This window comes from Haematobia irritans, chromosome 5, assembly GCF_050003625.1.
Source record: "Haematobia irritans isolate KBUSLIRL chromosome 5, ASM5000362v1, whole genome shotgun sequence".
NCBI classification, from domain to species: Eukaryota; Metazoa; Arthropoda; class Insecta; order Diptera; family Muscidae; genus Haematobia; species Haematobia irritans.
The window spans coordinates 15,536,464-15,563,937 of NC_134401.1; positions in this window are offsets into that span (position 1 = coordinate 15,536,464).

Consider the following 27,474-nt stretch of genomic DNA (forward strand, 5'->3'; position numbering starts at 1 on the left):
TATACTTTTCGAAGCAATTCAAAAAACTCTAACAAAAGAAAAACGTTTTCGGTACACGTTTTCCAAACGTTTTTTTTCTTTGCGTGTATATACTAGGTAACCACATCTCATTACAATTTACATTACCAGGAGTAAAGCTGTCATTACACATTGAATTACATTGCGGTGAGTTATAATGACTAACTTGTAATGACAACAATAAATACTTCTCGGTAATTTTCGAATTGATATTCTCAAAATGTATTGCATTTGGTTGTTAATGACTTAAGAAAATAGAATAAATGATGGTACCATTAAGTATAATTATTCACATTATTGAGCATTTAAAAAAACTCAAAAAGATTATGTTATGTAACGGTAATTCTGAAGATTTTTCCGTTAAGGAATATTCTTCACGAATATTTCATAATAATTGTGTTTTAAATTAATGACATTACCATACTATGTTTTAAATAAATGCATTATTATACCTCATTCACATTACACTTTCAAAATCGACTTCACTAGATTTCAACTGTCATTTGCCTTATAAAAGGGATATATAAAATCCACTTTTAGTAGGTTTCGAACATTATGTGAATCTAACTCCCTTAAACGACAACATTTATTTCTATTTTAACTGTGAAATTAATTTGCCTGTAATCTTATTTAGATGATTTGTTATATTTTTGTTTATTTCTACAATATTCGTTTCTATTCAAGTAATGTTCATATTAAAGCATTACTCGCCATATTTTGATCCATTGTAATCGGCTAGAGACGTCAATATTTTCGAGATTTGGTTGTCTGAGACAATAAGTGGATATTTTGCAAACTTTGGTATATCTACGAATAAGTGATTACATATTAGGTGATTATATGCTTTAAAAGCACTAATTATTTCATGGCCAAAGGTATGCCTGGAGAGAAGTACTTGCCTCCTAGGACATGCGTATGTAAATGTAATCCGGAGCGATGCCAATTAATAAGTGGTTATTCATTTTTAAACAAGCTTACCTACAAGATTACCGGGTAATGAGAATTTTTGCTGGGTACGGCCAAAAATTCGGCCAGGCCGAAGCTTATGTACCCTCCACCATGGATTGCGTAGAAACTTCTTCTAAACACTGCCATCCACAATCGAATTACTTGGGTTGCGGTAAAGCTTGTCGATGGCAAGGTATCTTAAAACCTCCTAACACAGTCTTCTAAAATGTAAGTAAGTCCATACGTGGTATATATTAAATTAACAAAATTTTCAATAGAAATACAATTTTAACAAAATCTTCCATAGAAATAAAATTTTGACAAAATTTTCTATAGAAATAAAATTTTATATAGGAATAAAATTTTGACAAAATTTTCTATAGAAATAAAATTTTGACAACATTTTTTATAGAAATAAAATTTTGACAAAATTTTCAATAGAAATAAAATTTTAACAAAATCTTCTATAGAAATAAAATTTCGACAAAATTTTCTATAGAAATAAAATTTTGACAAAATTTTCAATAGAAATAAAATTTTGACAAAATTTTCAATAGAAATAAAATGTTAACAAAATCTTCCATAGAAATAAAATTTTGACAAAATTTTCTATAGAAATAAAATTTGGACAAAAATTTCTATAGAAATAAAATTTTGACAAAATTTTCTATAGAAATAAAATCTTGACAAAATTTTCTATAGAAATAAAATTTTGACAAAATTGCTATAGAAATAAAATTTTGACAAAATTTTCTATAGAAATAAAATCTTGACAAAATTTTCTATAGAAATAAAATTTTGACAAAATTTTCTATAGAAATAAAATTTTGACAAAATTTTCTATAGAAATAAAATTTTGACAAAATTTTCTACAGAAATAAATTTTTGACAAAATTTTCTATATAAATGCCATTTTGACAAAATTTTCTATAGAAATAAAAATTTCTATAGAAATAAAATGTTAAAAAAATTTTCTATAAAAATAAAATCTTGACAAAATTTTCTATAGAAATAAAATTTTGACAAAATTTTCTATAGAAATAAAATTTTGACAAAATTTTCTATAGAAATAAAATTTTGACAAAATTTTCTATAGAAATAAAATTTTGACAAAATTTTCTATAGAATCAAAATTTTCAATAGGAATAAAATTTTGACAAAATTTTCTATAGAAATAAAATTTTGACAGCATTTTTTATAGGCTCGAGTGGCAACCATGATTATGAACCGATATGGACCAATTTTTATGTGATTGGGGATCGGCTATATATAACTATAGACCGATATGGACCAATTTTGGTATGGTTGTAAGCGGACACCACATTCCAAATTTGAACTGGATCGGATGAATTTTGCTCCTCCAAGATGCTCCGGAGGTCAAATCTGGAGAACGGTTTTTATGGGGGCTATATATAATTATGAACAGATATGGACCAATTTTTGCATGGACCATATAACAAAGTCATGTACCAACTTTTAGCCGGATCGGATGAAATTTGCTTCTCTTTGAGCCTCCGCAAGCCAAATCTGGGGATCGGTTTATATGGGGGCTATATATAATTATGGACCTATGTGGACCAATTTTGGTATGGTTGTTAGCGGCCATATACTAGCACCGCGTTCCAAATTTTAACCGGATCGGATGAATTTTGTTCCTCCAAGAGGCTCCGGAGGTCAAATCTGGAGAACAGTTTATATGGGGGCTATATATAATTATTGACCGATATGGACCAATTTTAGCATGGTTGTTAGAGACCATATACCAACACCATGTACCAAATTTCAGACGGATCGGATGAAAGTTGCTTCTCTTTGAGGCTCCGCAAGCAAAATCTGGGGATCGGTTTATATGGGGGCTATATATAATTATGGACCGATGTGGATCAATTTTAGCGTGGTTGTCTTTTATTATCAGTGATGGGCAATCAAGTCGTTATTGTATGAAATATGGTTTATGATGAAATTATTTTACTAACATTATAATTCCGTTTATAACACTTTATATTGAAATATTGGTATCAGACCCCATTAAATATATATATGTTCTAGGTCGTGGGGAAATTCTGAGTCGATCTAGTGCGGTCCGTTCGACCTTCTGTCTCTTGAAATTACTCAAACTGCAGAGTGTCCAAGTTTGAGAAGTTGCACATTATATGATATTTAAATTTTCTTCAGAATTCTTTTTCCTTTTATAATTTATAACTTATAGAACATACGAATTGCCATATAGAATTCTTTGACCTATTTTTTATTTTAAATGTTATAAGGGAATAGGCACACCCTCAAAAGATTAATTATGCATTCACTTAGTTCTAAACTGCATTCATTTTTAACCCATTTCACTCACTGACCTACATAAAAAAATTGAAAACAAACTCAAACAATTTTTAAAACGTAGAGCTTTTAAGTTGAACTATCAAAAGTATAATGTTTTCCGAAAAAAAACTATGGTCTACATATTTCGACAAATAGAGTGACACAAAAATGTATGCTCAGATCGGGTTCACTCAACCTTTCTGTGACCCCCCACAATTGGTAATAGCTGTTTTTGATGGTGTTGCTTGTGATGTAGGAAAATGAAAACATAACATTTGATTTTATGGTATTTTTATTTGACATGCGACATATAGGGAAACAAAGCCCAACTAACCACATATGCACACACACACACAAATCTATCTTATACGTTCGTTTAATTAACGACTCAGAATATGAGTTAGTCGGCAGGTATTTTTTGCTGTTTAAAAAGAATCCCTGCAAACATTTTCTATTAGATATATGAAAATATGGATGTCTATTAGAATAACAAATGTTTTTATAACCTGCGTCACACCGTGGAACAGTATATTATAAGTTACTGCATATGCTTGCAAAACCCAGAAGGAGATGAGGTAGACATATGGTGTCTGCACCAGATTACGGTTGCCACTCGTGTTAAAAATAATGTACCAAATTGTTAAGAAAAATTTTACCAAAATTTGTCAATATTTTATTTCTATGGAAAATTGTGTTAAAATTTTATTTCTATAGAAAATTTTGTCAACATTTTATTTCTATAGAAAGTTTTCTCAAAATTTTATTTCAATAGGAAATTTTGTCAAAATTTTATTTCTATAGAAAATTTTGTCAAAATTGCCTTTCTATAGAAAAAAAAATATTTCTATAGAAATTTTTGTCAAAATATTATTTCTATAGAAATTTTTGTAACATTTTTTTTTATAGAAAATTTTCTTATAATTTTATTTCTAGAGAAAATTTTGTCAAAATTTTATTTCTATAGAAAATTTTGTCAAAATTTTATTTCTATAGAAAATTTCGCCAAAATTTTATTTTTTTAGAAAATCTTATCAAAATTTTAGTTCTATAAAAAATTTTGTTAAAATTTTATTTCTATAGAAAATTTTGTCAAAATTTTATTTCTATAGAAAGTTTTCTTAAAATTTTATTTCAATAGAAAATTTTGTCAAAATTTTATTTCTATACAAAATTTTGTCAAAATTGTCTTTCTATAGAAAAAAAATATTTCTATAGAAATTTTTGTAAAAATATTATTTCTATAGAAAATTTTGTAAAAATTTTTTTCTGTAGAAAATTTTCTTAAAATTTTATTTCTAGAGAAAATTTTGTCAAAATTTTATTTCTATAGAAAAAAAAATAATTTTTATAGAAAATTTTGTAAATTTTTTTTTGTTTAGAAAATTTTCTCAAAATTTTATTTCTATGGGAAATTTTGTCAAAATTTTATTTCTATAGAAAAAAAAAAAATAATTTTTATAGAAAATTTTGTCAAAATTTTATTTCTATAGAAAATTTCGTCAAAATTTTATTTCTATAGAAAATTTCGCCAAAATTTTATTTCTTTACAAAATTTTGTCAACATTTTATTACTATAGAAAATTTTGTTAAAATTTTATTTCTATAGAATATCTTGTTAAAATTTTATTTCTATAGAAAATTTTGTGAAAAAAATTACTTCGATGGGCATTTCTTCCAATTTTTTTTTGTCAAAATTTTATTTCTATAGAAAAATTAGTCAAAATTGTATCTCAATAGATTTTTTTCCAAATTGTATTTCTATAGAAAATGTTGTCAAAATTGTATATCTATAGAAAATTTCGTCAAAATGTTATTTCTATAGGAAATTTTGCCAAATTTTTATTTATATAGAAAATTATGTTAGCATTTTTTTCTGTAGATAGTTTTGCCAAAATTTTATTTCTATAGAAAGTTTTGTAAAATTTTTATTTCTATAGAAAGTTTTCTCAACATTTTATTTCTATAGAAAATTGTGTCAAATTTTATTTCCTAATTATTTTAGCTTTGAATTTAAGTTCGAGGTCTGGATAAAACAAAAAGGTCAATTACCAAACAAAACAAAAACTGAAACTTTTATTTCTATAAAAAATTTTGTCAAAATTTTATTTCTATAGAAAATTTTGCAAAATTGTATTTCTGTAGAAAATTTTGTCAAAATTTTATTTCTATAGAAAATTTTGTAAAAATTTTTTTCTATAGAAAATTTTCTCAAAATTTTATTTGTATAGAAAATTTTGTTAAAATTTTATTTCTATAGAAAATTTTGTCAAAATTGTATTTCTATAGAAAGTTTCCTCAAAATTTTATTTCTATAGAAAATTTTTGTCAAAAGTTTATTTCTATAGAAAATTTTGTCAACATTTTAATTCTATATAAAATTTGGTCAAAATTGTATTTCTATACAAAATTGTCTCAAAATTTTATTTCTATAGAAAATTTTGTCAAAATTTTATTTCTATGGAAAATTTTGTCAAAATTTTATTTCTATAGAAAATTTCGTCAAAATTTTATTTTTATCGAAATTTCTACCGTAGCAGGTCTCCATTGGCAGCGATGGCATCATTGATTGCCTGATACTTGTGGTAAGCGAGTGTTTAAAATTGCATTTGGTTGGGTCTGGGTTTTGTTATGAGTTTGCTTTCTCTTACTTCGTTATTTTAGAATTGTGAACAGAAAGTGAAAAATTCTCTTCCAAATATATGCAGGGTTAGCTAACATATGCAAACATTTTAAAAAGCGTGAGGGCGTCTATTAATGTGAGTGTATGTGCTATATTCGAGCAACCTAGCGAACAAATTTATGTTTTACATGTCCTTTTGTTGTTGTTGTTGTTGTTGCTTACTCTCACTATCCTTGTTGTTCACTTTATGGTATTTATGTAAAACATGCATAATCATGATTGTCATGATAACCGTCAATTTGTGTGCTACCTTGCTGAGTTCTGTTGGAAAGGTGGAATTGGATTTTTGCCTTCCACAAACTGAGTTGTTAGCTGGCCTATTGTCATTGTATTAAAGCTTTTTAATTTTCTAAGAGTAGGTTATTTTGCATGCTATTCGTATAACTTGTGTGTTGGTGTAACCATCCAAGAAGGGGTGGGCGGTGGTGTGGTGTTTAAAGGAGTTGGCTTGGTTATTAACACTACAGGTACTCATATCTTCATTAAAGGCAAATTTTTGTGGTATTCATGTGTGGAGTATACGACCACTTTGCGTTTGACGCTGATATCACATACATACCTATCGATATGACTAAATACATATGTGTGAGTATTTTATGCTCTAAATAAAAACATCAACATTATATTAACCCATTTTTTTTATAAAAAAAAAAAATAAAATAAATACATAAAATATACGAAAAAAAATTTATATTTTGATTTCAAAGAGGTTTTTGCTGCAATCGTGGAAATTATAATATGATTAAAATCACCGACATTAATTAATGAATAAATTGTCACAATTAAAAATAAATATCCCTTCACCTGATACACCTTAAAGGCTATCGAAATTCCTTCACGCTGGCGATGAGATAGGTATATCTAAGATTGTCTAAATTATTATTTGGCATTTTTTTTTTCAAAAAATTAATAAAACCAAATTCCTTCATCTTCTCTTTTAAAATCTCGTATATAATTGTTTTGTAATAATTTAGAAGAAAACAAAAAACCAAGTATATGCGACACTGAGTTCGACCAGGCCGAATCTTATGCACCATCCTCCATGGATTGCGAACAAAGTTTTATTAAAGGCTGTCAGACACAATCGCATTACTTGCGCTGTCGTAAAATTTTGCCGACTTAAAACGACTTTAAACTTTTTCAGAATTTGGTGTAATTTTTAGCTTCTGGGCGATTGAAAGAATGCTTACGTGACTGTTAGGTTGGGTATTGTGGCAGCTCACTATTTCGGGTTCACTTTAAATATTCAGTGCATTGTGATCACGGTTGCCATTCGTGCCACAGTTGTTGATTAAATTATTGTTGTTAGTATAAAACAAATATATTGAAAATTTTGCTAAAATTTTATTTCTATAGAAAATTGTGTTAAAAGTTTATTTTAGAGAAAAGTGTTGCAGAAATTTTATTTCTATAGAAAATTTTGTCAAAATTTTATTTCCATAGAAAATTTTGTAAAAATTTTATTTTAATAGAAAATTTTCTAAAAATTTTATTTTAATAGAAAATTTTGTCAAAATTTTATTTCTAGAGAGAATTTTGTCAGGACTTTATTTCTATAAAAAATTTTGTCAAAATTTTATTTCTATAGAAAATTTTGTCAAAATTTTATTTCTATAGAAAATTTTGTTAAAATTTTATTTCTATAGAAAATTTTGTCAAACTTTTATTTCTATAGACGATTTTGTTAAAGTTTTATTCCTATAAAAAATTTTGTCAAAATTTTATTTCTATAGAAATTTTCGTCAAAATTTTATTTCTATAGAAAATTTCGTAAAAATTTTATTTCTATAGAAAATTTTGTCAACATTTTATTTCTATAGAATATTTTGCCAAAATTTTCTTTCTGTAGAAAATTTTGTTAAAATTTTATTTCTATAGAAAATGTTGTCAAAATTTTATTTCCATAGAAAATTTTGTCAAAATTTTATTTCTATAGAAAATTTTGTCAAAATTTTATTTCTATAGAAAATTATGTCAAAATTTTATTTCTATAGAAAATTTTGTCAAAATTTTATTTCTATAGAAAATTTCGTAAAAATATTATTTCTTAGAATATTTTGTCAACATTTTATTTCTATAGAAAATTTTGCCAAAATTTTCTTTCTATAGAAAATTTTGTTAAAATTTTATTTCTATAGAAAATGTTGTCAAAATTTTATTTCCATAGAAAATTTTTCCAAATTTTATTTCTATAGAAAATTTTGTCAAAATTTTATTTCCATAGAAAATTTTGTAAAAATTTTATTTTAATAGAAAATTTTGTCAGGACTTTATTTTTATAAAAAATTTTGTCAAAATTTTATTTCTATAAAAAATTTTGTCACAATTTTATTTCTATAGACGATTTTGTCAAAATTTTCTTTCTGTAGAAAATTTTGTTAGAAGTTTATTTCTATAGAAAATTTTGTCAAAATTTTATTTCCATAGAAAATTTTGTAACAATTTTATTTTAATAGAGAATTTTGTCAAAATTTTATTTCTAGAGAAAATTTTGTCAGGACTTTATTTCTATAGAAAATTTTGTCAAAGTTTTATTTCTATAGAAAATTTTGTCAAAATTTTATTTCTATAGAAAATTTTGTCAAAATTTTATTTCTGTATAAAATTTTGTTGAAATTTTATGTCTATAGAAATTTTTGTCAAACTTTTATTTGTATAGAATATTTTGTCAAACTTTTATTTCTATAGACGATTTTGTTAAAGTTTTATTTCTATAGAAAATTTTGTCAAGATTTTATTTCTATAGAAAATTTTGCCAAAATTTTATTTCTACAGAAAATTTTGTCACAATTTGTTTCCATAGAATATTTTGTCAAAATTTTATTTCCATAGAAAATTTTCTCAAAATTTAATTTCCATAGAATATTTTGTCTAAATTTTATTTCTATAAAAAATTTTGTCATAATTTTATTTCTATAGACGATTTTGTCAAAATTTTCTTTCTGTAGAAAATTTTGTTAAAAGTTTATTTCTATAGAAAATTTTGTCAAAATTTTATTTCCATAGAAAATTTTGTAACAGTTGTATTTTAATAGAAAATTTTGTCAAAATTTTATTTCTAGAGAAAATTTTGTCAGGACTTTATTTCTATAGAAAATTTTGTCAAAGTTTTATTTCTATAGAAAATTTTGTCAAAATTTTATTTCTATAGAAAATTTTGTCAAAATTTTATTTCTATAGAACATTTTGTTAAAGTTTTATGTCTATAGAAATTTTTGTCAAACTTTTATTTCTATAGAAAATTTTGTTGTATTTTAATAGAAAATTTTGTCAAAATTTTATTTCTAGAGAAAATTTTGTCAGGACTTTATTTCTATAGAAAATTTTGCCAAAATTTTATTTCTACAGAAAATTTTGTCAAAATTTGTTTCCATAGAATATTTTGTCAAAATTTTATTTCCATAGAAAATTTTCTCAAAATTTAATTTCCATAGAATATTTTGTCAAAATTTGATTTCTATAGAAAATTTTGTCAAAATTTCTATAGAAAATTTTGTTAACATTTTGTTTCTACAGAAAATTTTGTCAAAATTTGTTTACATAGAATATTTTGTCAAAATTTTATTTCCATAGAAAATTTTCTCAAAATTTAATTTCCATAGAATATTTTGTCAAAATTTTATTTCTATAGAAAATTTTGTCAAAATTTTATTTCTATAGAAAATTTTGTAAAATATATATTTCTATAGAAAATTGTTGCAAAAATTTTTTTCTATATACATTTTTCTCAAAATTTTATTTTTGTAGAAAATTTTGTCAAAATTTTATTTCCATAGAAAATTGTGTCAACATTTTATTTTAATAAAAATGTTTGTCAAAAATTTATTTCTATATAAAATATTGTCAAAATTTTATTTCTATAGAAAATTTTGTAAACATTTTATTTCTATAGAAAATTTCGTCATAATTTTATTTCTATAGAAAATTCTACAAAATTTTATTTCTCTAGAAAATTTTGTCAAAATTTTATTACTATAAAAAATTTGTCAAAATTTTATTTCTATAGAAAACTTTGTCAAAATTTTATTTCTATAGAGAATTTTGTCAAAAGGTTATTTCTATAAAAAATTTTGTAAAATTTTTTCTTTTAGAAAATTTTGTAAATAATTTTTATTCTATATTTAATTTAACACACTATATTTTCATAAGTGTATGGGGGAAATGAAAGTGTGCTGGGCAAATAACCAATAGCTAACAAACACTATTATCTATTGCTCGCCAAACAATTTTCATAAAATCTGCTGTTTATGTTTGCAGCAACAACATCATGTCTAGCATCCGTAGAAACTTGGCAAAAACCAAAAAAAAAAAAGAAAAGCCGCTCCAATGTCTTCTCACCCAAATCGGATATAATCGTATAAACAGCAACTGACACCTACTTGAAAGAGTATAATTCAGAATATAGGACTCATACACGTAGAGACTTCTAGAAATTTCCATTTCCATGTCTATGATCTTGTAGACACTATAATGGGAGAAAGTCTTGGGCAAAAGTAGAAAGGACTACACTTGTATTTTGTGTGTGTATGCGTGAAGAGAATATTTTCCGTTTCCCTTTGGAAAACATGTTTAAGCTGTAAAATAAACAAACAAATAAGAAGACAACACAAGACAAAAATGAGAGAAACACTAAGGCATACAAAAGCAACCGAACCAATAGTGACAGTCATCTACTTTCACCCATATACTAAACTTGTGCATTATATAGATTCACAGGACCAGAAGCATGCATATGACCTGGTCCTTAAAAACATACAAATACACAATCCCCGCACATGTATAGCCGTTTCCTCATCTGCGTATATGGGTATGTGTGTGTTTGTGTACGGGTATATCTTTGTGTACATAATTTATGTGTTATAATGGCGTCTTCAGAAATTACAATGATTTGTCGCCTGATAATGTCAACATGGTGAAAAACAACACCAGCCAGGCTTTGTAGTCTTCTGGCTTTTTGCCTCTACTCCTACAACTGTCTTATGTCCTCTGCATGGTCCCTATTTTCACTTAGTAACGATATTAACCAAAGAAGTGGGCCTTTATTTTTATGTAGTATCCCAACTACGGGTAGACATAATTTTGACAAAGAAAAAAAGCTATCGTCATGGTCACCATTGGATTAAATTCTGCTTTTTTTTTGGGAAAACAAAAACCAACTATTTGGATATGCGAATGTGCACCAAAAATAAAAAAAAATATTATTCTGAAGGCGAAATGGTTGCATACAAAAGAACAACATTTGCTACAACTATTTTCCAAACGTTTTAAAAATTTATTTTTCGGGTTGATGATTATGTGTTTGATTATTGAAATATTTCGAATATATTTGGTTTTTGGTTCAGCGGCATTTATATCAGTTCATATGAGATTTATATTTCATACGAATATGAATACTTTATGGGAATTATCTATTTGTTTTTGTTGTTGCTGTTGTCATTCTGTCTATAGAAACCATAAAACTAAGCGTTGCGTATAAAACATTTTTGCAAAATATGTGGTTAACCTAATTCTTCTATTCAACTATGAAATCTGTTAAAATCATGGCATTTTAATTTTTATATCCTCCAACATAGGATAGGATGTATATTAATTTTGTCATTCCGTTTGCAACACATCGAAATAGTGGTCTAAGACCCCGTGAAGTTCAAATATATTAGGTCGTGGTAAAATTATGAAGTTAATATAGTGATGTCCGCCCGTCTGTTGAAATCATGCTAAATTTCCAACAAAAGACACTATCGACTTGAAAATTGTTACCAGTAGCCGCCAAATACATCGATCCCCAGATTTAGCTTGCGGAGTCTCTAGGAGGAGCAAATTTCATTTGATCCTGTTGAAAGTTTGTATGTGGTGTTAGTCTATCGCCTGTAATAATATAATTAAAGATCATAAAGGGTGATTTGTTAAGAGCTTGATAACTTTTTTAAAAAAAAAAACGCATAAAATTTGCAAAATCTCATCGGTTCTTTATTTGAAACGTTAGATTGGTCCATGACATTTACTTTTTGAAGATAATTTCATTTAAATGTTGACCGCGGCTGCGTCTTAGGTGGTCCATTCGGAAAGTCCAATTTTGGGCAACTTTTTCGAGCATTTCGGCCGGAATAGCCCGAATTTCTTCGGAAATGTTGTCTTCCAAAGCTGGAATAGTTGCTGGCTTATTTCTGTAGATTTTAGACTTGACGTAGCCCCACAAAAAATAATCTAAAGGCGTCAAATCGCATGATCTTGGTGGCCAACTTACCGGTCCATTTCTTGAGATGAATTGTTCTCCGAAGTTTTCCCTCAAAATGGCCATAGAATCGCGAGCTGTGTGGCATGTAGCGCCATCTTGTTGAAACCACATGTCAACCAAGTTCAGTTCTTCCATTTTTGGCAACAAAAAGTTTGTTAGCATCGAACGATAGCGATCGCCATTCACCGTAACGTTGCGTCCAACAGCATCTTTGAAAAAATACGGTCCAATGATTCCACCAGCGTACAAACCACACCAAACAGTGCATTTTTCGGGATGCATGGGCAGTTCTTGAACGGCTTCTGGTTGCTCTTCACTCCAAATGCGGCAATTTTGCTTATTTACGTAGCCATTCAACCAGAAATGAGCCTCATCGCTGAACAAAATTTGTCGATAAAAAAGCGGATTTTCTGCCAACTTTTCTAGGGCCCATTCACTGAAAATTCGACGTTGTGGCAGATCGTTCGGCTATTCATGATGAAATGTCAAAGCATACTGAGCATCTTTCTCTTTGACACCATGTCTGAAATCCCACGTGATCTGTCAAATACTAATGCATGAAAATCCTAACCTCAAAAGAATCACCCTTTATATCCATAATTGCATATAGGTCCCATAAAAATCGCATCACCAAATTTGACTTCTGGAGCCTCATGAATGAATAAATGTCTTCCGGTTGAAATTTGCTATTTTAAGTAGCGTGTTAGTTCATATCGGTTCATAAATATCTATAAACACCTCTATAAATTAAGGATTTTACGAAAAAAGAAATAAAAAAATATTATTTTGCAAATTTTTATTTCTATAGAAAATATTGTCAAAGATTTATTTATATAGAAAAATTTGTGCGAATTCTTTTTTTCTATAGAAAACTTGGTGCAAACGTTTATTTCTATAAAAAATTTTGTTCGAATTTTATTTCTATAGGAAATTTTTTCAACGTTTTATTTCTATAAAAAATTTTGTCAATTTTTTTTTTCTATAAAAAATTTTGTCAAATATTTATTTATTTAGAAAACTTTGTGCGAATATTTTTCTATAGAAAATTTGGCGCAAACTTTTATGTCTATAAAAAATTATGTCCGGATTTTATTTCTATAGGAAATTTTTTCAAAATTTTATTTCTATAGAAATTTTTTTAAAATTATTTCTATAAAATTTTTTTTCAAAATTTTATTTCTATAAAACATTTTGTCAAAATGTTATTTCTATAGGAAATTTTTTCAAAATGTTATTTTTATAGGAAATTTTGTAAAAATTTTTATTTTTACAATTTTTTTTTTTTAATTTTATTTCTACAGAAAATTTTGACAAAATTTTATTTGTATAATGTTGTCAAAATTTTATTTCTATAAAAAATTTTGTCAAATATTTATTTATTTAGAAAACTTTGTGCGAATATTTTTCTATAGAAAATTTGGCACAAACTTTTATATCTATAGAAAATTTTGTCCGTATTTTATTTTTATAGGAAATTTTTTCAAAATTTTATTTTTATAGGAAATTTTGTAAAAATTTTTATTTTTTTTTTTGTAAATTTTATTTCTACAGAAAATTTTGACAAAATTTTATTTGTATAGAAAATTATGTCAAAATATTATTTCTATTGGAAATTTGGTCAAAATTGTATTTCTATAGAAAATTTTGTCAAAATTCTATTTCTACAGAAAATTTTGTCAAAATTTTATTTCTATAGGAAAATTCGTCAACATTTTATTTTTATAGAAAATATTGTATACATTTTATTTCTATAGATTATTTTGTCAAAATTTCATTTTTATAGATTATTTTGTAAAAATTATATTTCTATAGGAAATTTTGTCAAAATTCTATTTCTATAAAAAAAATTTTGTCAAAATTTTATATCTATAAAAAATGTTTGTCAAAAGTTTATTTCTATCGACAATTTTGTCCTAATTTTATTTCTATAGGAAATTTTTTCAAAATTTTATTTCGATAGGAAACTTTTTAAAAATTTTAGATTCTATAGAAAATTTTGTCAAAACTTATTTCTATCGAAAATTTTGTCAAAATTTTATTCCTATAGTAATTGTTTAAAATTTTTATTTCGATAGAAATTTTTTTTCAAGATTTTATTTCTTTACAAAATTTTGTCAAAATTTTATTTCTATAGAAAATGTTGTCGAAATTCTATTTCTATAGAAAATTTTGTAAAAATTTATTTCTACAGAAAAATTTTGTCGAAATTTTATTTCTATAGTAATTTTTTAAAATTTTTATTTCGATACGAAATTTTTTTTTCAAAATTTTATTTCTATAGTAATTTTTTAAAATTTTTTTCAAAATTTTATTTCTATAGAAAATTTTGTCAAAATTTTATTTCTATAGAAAATTTTGTCAAAATTTTATTTCTATAGAAACTTTTGTCCAAATTCTATTTCTATGGAAAATTTTGTCAAAATTTATTTCTATAGAAAATTTGTAAAAATTTTATTTCTATAGTATTTTTTTTAAAATTTTTATTTCGATACGGAATTTTTTTTTTTCAAAACTTTATTTTTATAGAAAATTGTGTCACAATTAACTTTATATAGAAATTTTTGTCTAAATTTTATTTCTATAGGAAATTTCGTCAACATTTTATTTCTATAGAAAATTTTGTATAAATTTTATTCCTAGAGATTATTTTGTAAACATTTTATTTTTATAGATTATTTTGTACAATTTTTATTTCTATAGGAAATTTTGTCAAAATTCTATTTCTGTAGGAAATTTTGACAAAATTCTACTTCTATAAAAAATTTTTGTCAATATTTTATTTCTATAAAAAATTTTTGTCAAAGTTTATTTCTATCTACAATTTTGTCCTAATTTTATTTTTATAGGAAATTTTGTCCTAATTTTATTTCTATAGGAAATTTTTTCAAAATTTTATTTCGATAGGAAACTTTTTAAAAATTTTAGATATGTTTGTTTCGAGTTTATTTCGGCATAAGCTGGCTATCAATGTAAAACCTTTTTTTCGGAGGGTTCAAGTGTGGTTTTTGTTGGGTTTAATAAACTGCCTGAATTTATTCTGATAATTGGTTGATAGTTTTGCTGCAAGTAGAGGATGCTGATGAGGAATGTGGTAATTCCGAAACGTGCGTCCATCCAACCATCTTGCAGTCTATAGGGCTTTGCCCAAATAAATTTGACAAACATTCTTTTCCTCTGTTGGTTAAGCTACTCTTGTAGTTTAGTCAATGTATGGTTTTAAGCTGAAATAAAAAAACAACAACAATGCTTAAAGAACAAAACCAACAATAACAAAACAAAACAAATGGAATTTTAGATTCTATAGAAAATTTTGTCAAAATTTATTTCTATCGAAAATTTTGTCAAAATTTTATTTCTATAGTAATTTTTTAAAATTTTTATTTCGATACGAAATTTTTTGTCAAATTTTTTTCCTATATAAAATTTTGTCAAAATTCTATTTCTATAGGAAATTTTGACAAAATTCTTGTCAAAGTTTTTTTTTTGTATGTAATATTTTGTCATAACTTTATTTCTATAGAAAAATTTGTCGAGATTTTATTTCTATAGAAAATTTTGACAAAATTTTATTTCTGAAGAAAATTTTGTAAAAATTGTATATTTATAAAAAAATTGGTCAACACTTTATTTCTATAGAAAATTTTGTCCTACTTTTATTTCTATAGGAAATTTTTTCAAAATTTTATTTCGATAGGAAATTTTTTCAAAATTGTATTTCTATAGAACAATTTGTCAAAATTTTATTTCTATAGAACATTTTGTCATAGTTTTATTTTTGTAGGAAATTTTGTCAAAATTTTATTTCTATAGAAAATTTTCTCAAAATTTATTTCTGTTGGAAATTTTGCCAAATTTTTATTTCTATAGGAAAGTTGCGAAGTGCTTCTTAGTCTGAGATCTTAAATTTTTGGTAGAATTCTACCTACTGTGGCAATCGTGCCCCTGAGTCGACCTGTCGCCCGATTTACCCTCATATGGCCAACGGAGGTAAAATTTTAAATTCAAAATTTTGAAATTTTTCACAGAGAGTACAATCAACAGTTTAGCAATGTGGGCTTAATTTTTGAATATTGGCTCAGATTTAGTTAGACAAGGCCTACATTTTCATTGTAAAATCACAACTGCAAAATCGAAAACTTGTAACAATATCATTTTAAACATGAAGTGTAAAAAATTTGGTCCAAATCGGTTCAGACTTAAACCGAAAATGTGGTGCAGGGTATAAAATGGCTGGCGCTGCCTGACTTTAGGCTTTTCTCAACTTAGACTCGATATGAACTAACATACAATTTAAGAAGTTTAAAGATATCTTTACTACACCGGAAAAAAGTAAACTATTTTATTTTAAGAATAAACTAACTCGTACGAAAATTGAACTAAATTTTACTCCACATTTTGAGATTTCCACAAAGTGGAGGGTACATAATATTCGGCCTGACCGAAATTACGGGCGTATATGCTTGTTTTTTCTAAATTTACATTTTTTTGTTGTCCTCTAGACAAGTTTGTGAACAGCAAACATATATTTAAACATTAATAGTCCAGCTCTTGTGCAATATCTAGCTATTTAATGCTAGTGAAATTGAAACCAAATTGGATTAATTTGAACAATTTGATGTGACCAAAAATATGGTTTGTGTTTCGTGCTCTTTTTTCATACAAATACAGCAAATCATATCACAAATATGGTTTTCTCAATGACAATTACAACAGTTACAAATGACCAAGAGAAAAAAAGATGAAAAATTTTCAAACCAAAACATGTTAATGCTACACGTGACCACAAAACTGGCCATTTGGGTTTATTTCTAAAGGCTAATGAGCAATAACCTAACTAAAATATTAAATTTAATATTTAAGTGTTGGCAAACATTGATAAAATTTTTGGAATATTTTGAACTATAAAAAAAAATTAAATAATAAATAAATTCAGAATGTCCGAAATAGCAATAAGAGACAGCAAAACCTTAACCACTAAAATTTGTAAATGGGTTACAATGAGACTATTAATATTGTGCCAATTTGAGGATTAAAACAAAAGTTACCTTTATTAAAATACATCGCTACATTACATGGGCGAGATATTCGAAGGCGAAATTTTATATAAAAACTCCGAACAAATTTAAAGAAAATTTTACCACAAATCTATCAATAAAAATAATTTTGTGAAAATTTCATGTCTGTAGATTTTTTTTTTGAAAATTTTATGTCGAAGGAAAATTTTCTCAAAACTTTATTTTTATAGAAAATTGTCTCAAAATTTTATTTCTATAGAAAAATTTGTCAAAATTTTATTTCTATGGAAAAATTTGTCCAAATTTTATTTCTAAAGAAAAATATGTCAAAAGTGTATTTCTATTGAAAATTTTATCTAAATTGTATTTCTTTAGAAAATGTTATCAAAACTTTATTTCTAAAGACATTTTTCTCAAAATTTTACTTCTATAGAAAATTTTATCAAAATTTTATTTCTAAAGAAATTTTGCTCAAAATGTTATTTCTGTAGAAAATTTTTCCAAAATTTTAGTCCTATAGAAAATTTTGTCAAAATTTTATTTCTATAGAAAATTTTCTCAAAATTTTACTTTTATGGAAAAAATTTTCAAAAGTGTATTTCTATAGAAAATTTTGTCTAAATTGTATTTCTTTAGAAAAAGTTATCAAACTTTTATTTCTTAAGAAATTTTTCTCAAAATTTTATTTCTGTAGCAAATTTTCTCAAAATCTTTTTTCTATTGAAAATTTTGTCAAAATTTTATTTCTATAGGAAAATTTGTCAAAAGTGAATTTTTTAAAAAAAATTTCTCCAAATTTGTAAACCCTCCATAGGATGGGGGTATATTAACTTTGTCATTCCGTTCGTAACACATCGAAATATTGCTCTAAAACCCCACAAAGAATACATATTCTAGGTCGTGGTGAAATTCGGAGTCGATCTAAGCATGTCCGTCCGTCGTCCGTCTATTGAAATCATGCTAACTTCCGAACGAAACAAGCTATCGACTTGAAATTTGGCACAAGTAGTTGTTATTGATGTAGGTCGGATGGTATTGCACATGGGCCATATCGGACCACTTTTACTTATAGCCCCCATATAAACCGACGCTCAGATTTGGCTTGCGTTGCCTCTTGGAGGAACAAAATTCATCCGATCCGGTTGAAATTTGGTACATAGTGTTAGTATATGGTCTCTAACAACCATGCAGAATTTGGTCCACATCGGTCGATAATTATATATAGCGGCACATAAACCGGTCCCCAAATTTGACCTCCGGAGCCTCTTGGAAGAGAAAAATTAATCCGATTCGTTTGAAATTGGGTACATTGCGCTAGTATATGGCCCCTAAAAGCCATGCAAAAATTGGTCCATATCGGTCTATAGTTATATATAGCCGATGTCCAATCACACAAAAATTTGACCCTATCGCCAAAAAAAAAATCTACCAAAATTTTATTTCTATTGAAAATTTTGTCAAAATTGTATTACTATAGAAATTTTTGCAAAATTTTATTTTTGTAGAAAATTGTGTCAAAATTTTATTTCTATAGAAAATTTTGTCAAAATTTTATTTCATTTGTTTTGTTTTGTTATTGTTGGTTTTGTTCTTTAAGCATTGTTGTCGTTTTTTTATTTCAGCTTAAAAGCTGAAATTTCAGCTTTTAAGCTGAAATAAAAAAACGACAACAAAATTTTATTTCTATAGAAAATTTTGTCAAAATTTTATTTCTATAGAAAATTTTCTCAAGATTTTAGTTGTAAAGAAAATTTTTCCAAAATTTTAGTCCTCTAGAAAATTTTGTCAAAATTTTATTTCTATAGAAAATTGTCTCAAAATTTTACTTTTATAGAAAAATTTGTCAAAAGTGTATTTCTATAGAAAATTTTGTCTAAATTGTATTTCTTTAGAAAATGTTATCAAAAGTTTATTTCTAAAGAAATTTTTCTCAAAATTTTACTTCTGTAGCAAATTTTCTCAAAATCTTTTTTCTATTGAAAATTTTGTCAACATTTTATTTCTATAATAAAATTTGTTTTTTTTTTTTAGAAAATTTCTTCAAATTTTTTTTCTATATATATTTTTTCCAAATTTTCATTTCCATATAAATTTTCTCGAAATTTTATTTCCGTAAAAAATCTTCTCAAAATTTTATTACTATAGAAAATTTTCTCAAAATTTGATTTCTATAAAATTTTCAAATATTTTCATTTCTACACTCTAAAAAAAAGTTTACTTGAATCCAAAGATTTTGACCTTCCCCTAAGGATTTTGGTATTGATTCCGAGCCAAAGATGCAGCTTCTTTAAAATAAAGACATTTTTTAGCGACCTATCAGGCTTTAAATCTAGGATCAATAAAATAAAAATTAGTATGCAGGACTCATTTATCGAATTTTCATTCTCCGCAGTATATTAATGAAGCTATTCATGTACAAACAAATGTCAGTTTTAAAATCCACATTATAACAGATACTTCAAACTTTAAACCGATGATGCTAAATCCTCAAAATAAGTCTTAGCCTGTATTCGAAGCGTTTTTATCTTAAATTTAAAAATTCAATATTTTAGATAATTTAAGGACGATTTCTTTAAATCAAAAATGTGTTTCTTTACTTTAAAGAAATTTTGCCTTGGTTTGGAGACATGCGACTTTAACGGTGGGATGCAAATTTCTAAAATTTGCTTACTAAATTTAATGAAAAAATTGAAGCAAAGATTTTAAACGTTATTTTAATTAAATTGGCATTATTTTAAAGAAATTTGTCCTTATTTAATATTTTGTAAAGTGCACATCCTAAAATTTAGGTTGCGTAATCTTTAATATCAAGTAAAAATTTTTTTCAGTGTATAAAAAAATTGTCAAAAGTTTATTTCTATAGAAAATTTTGTTATGTTAAATATGTATTTATATAGAACATTTTGCAAAATTTTATTTATATAAAGAATTTTTTTCAAAATAATTTCTTAAGAAAATTGTGTCAAAATTATTTCTTAAGAAAATTTTCTTTAGAAATAATTTCTATAGAAAATTATGTCACATTTTATTCTATAGAACCAAAAACATCAAAAATTCTACCAATCTACCAAACAGTACCACCACCCTCGCTCTTGCTAAATGTTCAGCTGAAGAGCAAGTTTTCTACCACATTGGTGGGGGCGGATTTAGATCAAGTCTGGCCGCATATCTTGACATCAAGTACCAAATTGCAATTGGATCGAACCAATTTGTATTGGTTTTAGCCTTGCCGAACTATACTTATTTTATGCTTTTTTTTCGACCAACCTCCTATTAAAACTATATCAACTTAAACCAAATTTGGTGGACAAAATTAGGAAGCCTTCTTCTGCCAAAGTCACTAATATGCAAAATCCCATATTTGTTCGAAAAAAAAGATGTCTTAATTATTTTAGTTTGTCACCCAGGGCTTATATCTATACATATATATCGTAAAGATATCATGGTTTTCATATTACTATTGATTATAGTCACATTCATGGGACCTTCTTTTGTTTGTCCCTGTGACCACAGGATACGGATATTTGTAATTCTATCTCCATATCCTTGCCACAGTTGATTGTGTGTGCAAAATAAACAATGGTCATTGTTATGCATCGACCATAGTCCAGACTGACGTTGTTTTCCATATCTAAAATGTGGTTATTATGGTCAGGACCAAAGGCACGTTCAAGGCCGTATAATAAAATGGATAGCTTTACTGAATATAAACCGAATGAATGAATAAGCCAGAAAATGAATTGAAATCAGGTTAATTTGAAATCTAAAGTTGATTCAGAAAATGCATAAAATAAGGGGACATTTTCCTTGTTAATTTAATCAACGAATTTAATTTTTTTTTCTTTTTGTAAATTTAGGTTAGAGGTAACATTTTCTATAGAATTAAAAATTTTACAAAATTTTCTATAGAAATAAAATTTTGCAAAAATTCTCTATAGAAGCAAAATTTTGCAAAAATTCTCTATAGAAATAAAATTTTGCAAAAATTTTCTGTAGAAATAATTTATTTGAAAAATTTTCAATAGAAATAAATTTTACAAAAATTTTCTATAATAATAAAATTTTGCAAAGATTTTCTATAGAAATAAAATTTCGCAAAAATTTTCCATAGAAATAAAATTTTGCAAAAATTTTCCATAGAAATAAAATTTTGCAAAAATTTTCTATAAAAATAAAATTTTGCCAAAATTTTCTATAGAAATAAAATTTTGCCAAAATTTTCTATAGAAATTAAATTTTGCAAAAATTTTCCATAGAAATACAATTTTGCCAAAATTTTCCATAGAAATAAAATTTTGCCAAAATTGTCTATAGAAATAAAATTTTCCATAGAAATAAAATTTTGCCAAAATTTTCTATAGATATAAAATTTTGCCAAAATTTTCTATAGATATAAAATTTTGCAAAAATTTTCTATAGAAATGAAATTTTGCAAAAACTTTCTATAGAAATGAAATTTTGCAAAAACTTTCTATGGAAATGAAATTTTGCAAAAACTTTCTATAGAAATGAAATTTTGCAAAAATTTTTTATAGAAATAAAATTTTCCGAAAATTTTCTATAGAAATAAAATATTGCAAAAATTTTTCATAGAAATAAAATTTTGCAAAAATTTTCTATAAAAACAAATTTTGCAAAAATTTTCTATAGAAATAAATTTTGACAAAATTGTCCATAGAAATGAAATTTTGCCAATATTTTCCATAGAAATAAAATTTTGCCAACATTTTCTATAGAAATAAAATTTTGCCAAAATTTTCTATAGAAATAAACTTTTGCAAAAATTTGCTATAGAAATAAAATTTTGCCAATATTTTCTATAGAAATAAAATTTTGCAAAAAATTTCCATAGAAATAAAATTTTCACAAAATTTTCTATAGAAATAAAATTTTAACAAAATTTTCTATAGAAATGAAATTTTTCAAATATTTTCTATAGAAATAAAATTATGCAAAAATTTTCTATAAAAATAAATTTTGCAAAAATTATCTAAAGAAATGAAATTTTGCATAAATTTTCTAACGAAATAAAATTTTATAAAAATTTTCTATAGAAATAAAATTTTGCCAATATTTTCTATAGAAATAAAATTTTGCAAAAAATTTCCATAGAAATAAAATTTTAACAAAATTTTCTATAGAAATAAAATTTTAACAAAATTTTCTATAGAAATGAAATTCGTTTTGTTTGTTATTGTTGGCTTCTCTTCAATCGATATTGTTGTTTTTTTGATCTCAGCTTAAAGCCATGCATTGACTAAACTACAAGTGTAGCTTAACCAACAGAGGAAAAGTATGGAAAAGTATAGGGCTTTGCCCAAATAAATTTGACAACATACTTTTCCTCTGTTGGTTAAGCTACACTTGTAGTTTAGTCAATGCATGGCTTTAAGCTGAGATCAAAAAAAAAAACAACAGAAATGAAATTTTTGAAATATTTTCTATAGAAATAAAATTTTGCAAAAATTTTCTATAAAAATAAATTTTGCAAAAATTATCTAACGAAATAAAATTTTGCCAAAATTTTCTATAGAAATAAACTTTTGCAAACATTTTCTATAGAAATAAAATATTTTCTATAGAAATAAAATTTTGCAAAAAATTTCCATAGAAATAAAATTTTAACAAAATTTTCTATAGAAATGAACATTTACAAATATTTTCTATAGAAATAAAATTTTGCAAAAATGTTCTATAGAAATAAAATTTTGCAAAAATTGTCTAGAAAAATAAATTTTGCAAAAATTTTTTAAATAAATGAAATTTTGCAAAAAATTTCTATTGAAATAAACTTTTGCAAAAATGTTCTATAGAAATAAAATTTTGCAAACATTTTCTATAGAAATAACATTTTGCAAAAATTTTCCATAGAAATAAAATTTTAACAAAATTTTCTATAGAAATAGAATTTTAACAAAAATTTTTATTGAAATGGAATTTTTCAAAAATTTTCTATAGAAATAAAATTTTTCAAAAATTTTCCATAGAAAGAAAATTTTGTAAAAATTTTCCATAGAAATAAAATTCTGCGAAAATTTTCAATAGAAATAAAATTTTGAGAAAATTTTATATAGAAATGAAATTTTGCAAAAACTTTCTATAGAAATGAAATTTTGCAAAAATTTTCTATAGAAATAAAATGTTGCCAAAATTTTCTATAGAAATAAAATTTTGCCAAAATTTCTATAGAAATAAAATTTTGCCAAAATTTTCTATAGAAATAAAAATTTGCAAAAAGTTTCTTAAAAAAATAAAATTTTGAGAAACTTCTGTATAGAAATGAAATTTTGCTAAAACTTTCTATATAAATGAAATTTTAACAAAATTTTCTATAGAAATGAAATTTTTCAATAATATTCTATACAAATAAAGTTTTGCCAAAACTTTCTATAGAAATAAAATTTTAACAAAATTTTCTATAGAAATGAAATTTTTCGAAAATTTTCTATTGAAATAAAATTTTGCAAAAATTTTCAATAGAAATGAAATTTTTCAAAAATTTTCTATTGAAATAAAATTTTGCCAAAATTTTCCATAGAAATAAAAATTTGCCAAAATTTTCCATAGAAATAAAATTTTAACAATATTTTCCATAGAAATAAAATTTTAAGAAAATTTTCCGTAGAAATAAAATTTTAACAAAATTTTCCATAGAAATAAAATGTTAACAAAATTTTCTATAAATTCAATATAAAACAATAGTTTTGTATGTACTAACAACAAAAGTTTTATCAAAAATTTCAACATATATTTTTATTGAATTTGATAGATTTTTGGTAAAATTTTCTTCAAGATTGGGTGAATTATTTTTGGCACGAGTGGAAACCGCGATACTAATACTGTAGATGTAAAATGATGTATAGCTCCTACATGTATGAAATGTCTACCAAAAACTTGCATTTTTTCTATGACAACTGTCGAAAACATTCTCTTTTTTTGGCTGGCTCTAAACGTATAAACGAACTGCTTCTAGTCTAAATTTTTGAGCGGAGCTAATCGTAATTTTTGGGGCAAATATCGGAAAATCGGCATTTGCTGTTTTTTGAGTAAAAAATCTTCAAAATTGGCAACCCTGGTGTGGTGACCTTGTCGGCCTTTTGAAGGGCATAATTCCTTTCAATGGTAGCCAATTCGAACAAATTTAGAATGATTCTAAAATTTAATATAATTTCTGAAATTTTCGTTATGGACTAAGATAGTTTGTTTATTTTTTTTCGGAAGTTACAGTGATTTCAATGGGCGGACGGACATCGTTTTTTTCGACCCAAAATTTCATCATGACCTGGAACATATGTTATGTAGCATAGGGAGTCTGAGGTCAGAATGATGATGTGTTACAAACGGGATGACAAAATTATCGGGAAAATATCTTGAAGATAGTTTTGTAGCCCAGGACAGACAAATATTTCGGTCACAGACCATGGAAATGCCAACAGGGATTGGACTAAGCATGAGTCAACCAAACAAGGCTTAAAAAATAGATTCATCGCTTCAAACTTTTTGGTTATCAAGTCCTTGTTTGAAATATGAAGGTGTCGCTATTAAAACCTAGGAAATTAACCATTTTTCTTTAATTCAAAGGACATACCCTTACCCATACCCCTTGCCTTCCTCTTTCAATTTCATTGCTAAAAAATTCTGTTTTCCATTTGCAAATATTCAAATAATTCATGTTGGCCCTGAAGTTGCTGGACTAGTATTTCGGTATTCCATCACCATGCCTATGTACATGACCTAAAGAAGGCACAAACATATTCACTATTTACTTAACTTTTATCCTAATGAAAAGTCTCGTAGTCGTTGTCGCTGGAGCTGTCATCATTCTCATTTTCACATTTCATAGTTTTCTAAAGTTTGTTCGAGGCTATACCTATTTCCTCTTGAGAAGATTGAGGCCCATCGCGACTCATACATCTCAAAGTCAAGCATGGCGACCATGTCAACCAGTCTTCAGTGTCATAAGTTTTATTTGGTTTTGTCAACTAAAGGAGCATGGATTTGTTAACTTTTTGCCTCTTCAGCTTCTAATGCTGCTGTTGCTGATGTCAGCAAATAATGGCACAAAAAAATAAATGAAACTTGTAATGAAAAGCCATTTGGTAAACATTTGTCGTGAAGGTCATTACAATCATAATGATGACTTGGGAAGAGACTTCATCCAATGCACATGTACTACATGGAAAATCTTTTGGAAAATGCTATGCAAATATCGCTGAAGGACTTTGTCATCATTGGATTTAGAGCGAAAGTTACGAAATGATAGAGTGAACTTGTAAATTATGCATTAGGTTTGTGTGACTCCACTGCTTACATAATGCCTGCTAACGTCCATTTTTAATTCAGTTGCTAATCTCTGGGCTTATTGAATATTAAATTGATGGATTGGCTGGTAAAGTAGTGCTATTTATGCAGGTCCATTGAGTCATTAAATGGAACAGTGTTTGAAAAGGAGAAACATTTTAATAGTTCGTGAAAAACATTCAAGAATTGTAGGAAGTTCGAGTTTGTACTCATACTAAGTGAATATTGTTTGTATTTGTTGATCCCTGGAGCGTAAAATTAAAGGGGCCATTTTATTGCCAGAAAAAAGCAGTTTGGAAAAGTATATACGGCTGAAATTTGTTTAGTCCAGATCTCATGTTCTCTCCACCATGGTTTGCGTACAATTTCTTACTAGAAACTGCTACAGTTGCTTATGAAATGTATCCTAAAACGTCTCAACGTTGTATTCTAAATTATGAGGTAGTTCATAGAGATAAGAAATGCAGACCAAATACTTATATTAGCCCCCATAGTTCTTGATTTTAGCCACCGTGGAGCAATAGTAAAAATGTCGCCTTTCATACAAAGGGTAGTGGGTACAATCTCTGCTTCGACCGAACACCAAAAAATTATTCAGCGGTGGATTATCGCCTCTCAGTAATGCTCGTGAAATTTCCGAGTGTTTTAAAGCTTCTCTAATCGGTTTCACTGCCATGTGAAACGAATTTGGGACTCTGATATAAAAAAGAGGTCCCTTTTCATTAAGCTTAACATGGAATCGGGTAACACTCAGTGAACAGAGAGAAGTTCACCACTATGGTATCACAATGGACTGAATGTTCTAAATGAGCCGGACTGCCACTATACCTTAAACCTAACTTAACTTTAGGTCATAAGAGGAGTCTTATGAAGCGATCTGAACTAATTTTCGCATGGTAATTTCAGGGCCTAATATCAACAATCTAACCTAACTAAGAAGCTCCAAAAGAAAAATTTAAGAGATCAGTTCATATGGGGGCTATATCGAAATCTCCATTCCAAAGCACGCTAAATCTAAAAAGTGAATTTTACAGGAAACACGTTCAAAGTTTTTTTTGGAATTTCTCAAAACCCCTATAAGATATAAATTCACTTTTTTCGGTCATAAAATCATGTTTATTGTAGATTTTTTTTAGTATATACGAATTCCAAATAGTGATAATTGAACAGGGCTAACAAGTATATACGGCCGTAAGTTCGGACGGCTGAATCTTATGTACCCTCCACCATCATATGGGGGCTATATATATATATATATAATTATGGACCGATTTCGACCAATTTTTGCATGGGTGTTTGAGGCCATACATTAACACCACGTACCAAATTTCAACTGAATCAGATAAATGTTGGTCTTCCAAGAGGCTCCGGAGTTCAAATCTGGTGATCGGTTTATATGGGGGCTATATATAATTATGGACCTATGTGGGCCATTTTTTGCATGGTCATTAGAGACCATATACTAACACCATGTACCAAATTTCAGCCGGATCGGATCAAATTCGCTTCTCTTAGAGGCTCCGCAAACCAAATCGAGGGATCGGCTATATATAATTATTGACCGATGTAGACCAATTTTTGCATAGTTGTTGGAGACCATATTCTTACACCATGTACCAAATTTCAGCCGGATCGGATGAAATTTGCTTCTCTTAGAGGCTCCGCAAGCCAAATCGGGGGATCGGTTTATATGGGGGCTATATATAATTATTGACCGATGTAGACCAATTTTTGCATATACTTACACCATGTACCAAATTTCAGCCGGTTCGTATGCTTCTCTTAGAGTCCCCGCAAGCCAAATTTGGGGGTCCGTTTATATGGGGGCTATACGTAAAAGTAGACCGATATGGCCCATTTGCAATACCATCCGACCTACATCAATAACAACTACTTGTGCCAAGTTTCAAGTCGATAGCTTGTTTCGTTCGGAAGTTAGCGTGATTTCAACAGACGGACGG